The sequence below is a fragment of the Salmo trutta genome, unplaced genomic scaffold (genome assembly GCF_901001165.1).
Source record: "Salmo trutta unplaced genomic scaffold, fSalTru1.1, whole genome shotgun sequence".
Classification (NCBI taxonomy): domain Eukaryota; kingdom Metazoa; phylum Chordata; class Actinopteri; order Salmoniformes; family Salmonidae; genus Salmo; species Salmo trutta.
In genome coordinates this window covers 1,563,455-1,564,858 of record NW_021823350.1, presented here as the reverse complement: position 1 = coordinate 1,564,858, position 1,404 = coordinate 1,563,455, and the positions used below count along the sequence as shown (strand labels likewise).

Here is a 1,404-nt window from a genome sequence, read left to right as displayed (position 1 = left end):
GTGTTTCATTATTAAGGTGAAATGTCAAATTGGTTCTGGTAAATCTGTGTACGTGAATAGGAATCGATGTGAATAAGTGTTGGTTTGTTATATATGTATACAGTATATGTGTAGTGTTGGTTTGTTATATATGTATACAGTATATGTGTAGTGTTGGTTTGTTATATATGTATACAGTATATGTGTAGTGTTGGTTTGTTATATATGTGAAGTGTGCACACAGACAACGATCCTTTTTAGAAATTATAACCACATACATTCAGCACACGTTTTGTATGTTACATTAATTTTACATTTACATTTTAGTCATTTAGCAGACGCTCTTATCCAGAGTGACTTACAGTAGTGAATGCATACATTTCATACATTTTTTTTTTTTTTTTTTCTGTGCCGGCCCCCAGTGGGAATCGAACCCACAACCCTGGTGTTGCTAACACCACGCTCTACCAACTGAGCTACAGGGAAGGCAATTAATCAAAGACAACCAACAAAATGACTAACAACAGTGCTGTGGAATATATCTCTCTTTCCCATTGATAAGGCAGTAACCAGAAACCTGGAGTGGTTTTTATCAAAGCCCCTCACTCTATTTTTGACAGCCCTCCCCCCTCCCTCCCTCCCTCCCTCCCTCCCTCACCTCAACCACCCCTCTCTTGCTTTTCTTTAAAACATACAAGCCGTAAACCCTCTGGTTTCTGTGTACAAGGATCTCACAGTGTAGGTTAACATGCCAAAGGCAAAAATGAGACAGCTATATAATGGAAGCCAAGCAAACAAATGAGAGAGAAAGCAAAAACCCAAGGCTGTGATTGGCAGTTCCAAAAGGCACCAACCACGGGATACACACCCGCAAATAAGTGTCTGCCGGGATTATACGGTCGGCGACACTAACAGATATGTGTGAATCACCCACAGCCGTACAACTGTACCATACAATACAGTAAATAAAAGCTTGATGTGGTTTCCTTTGTTACTTCAACCCTCCTCAATCTGACTGGGACGTCTCCATCCGTAGATTAGACCATAAAAACGCTTTGACCAGGCCTGCTCTGAAGGAAAACAAGTAGAACTCTCTCTACCTCCCTCACTCCCCCTTTCTCGTCTCCCCCTCTCTCCCACCCTTTCGCCCCTCTCTATCTATCTCTCTCCCTCTTCTCCCCCTTCTCCCTCTTCTCTCCCTCTCTCTGTCTCCCCCTCTCTCCCTCTCTCTCCCCCTTTCTCCCTCTCTCTGTCTCTCCCTCTCTCTGTCTCCCCCTCTCTCCCTCTCTCTCTCCCCCTTTTCTCCCTCTCTCTGTCTCTCCCTCTCTCTGTCTCTCCCTCTCCCCCTCCCTCCCTCCCCCTCCCCTCCCTCCCCCTCTCTCCCTCTCTCTCTCCCCCTTTCTCCCTCCCTATCTCTGTCTCTCC

At 45.4% G+C, this 1,404-nt stretch overlaps 1 non-coding gene across 1 annotated transcript; it reads right to left on the bottom strand.

The window, feature by feature from the left end:
- Positions 1 to 392: 392 nt before the first annotated feature.
- On the bottom strand, positions 393 to 465 carry trnaa-agc (transfer RNA alanine (anticodon AGC)). Its single transcript has one exon. It is a non-coding gene; the product is annotated as a tRNA-Ala (tRNA).
- Between the last annotated feature and the right edge of the window lie 939 nt (positions 466 to 1,404).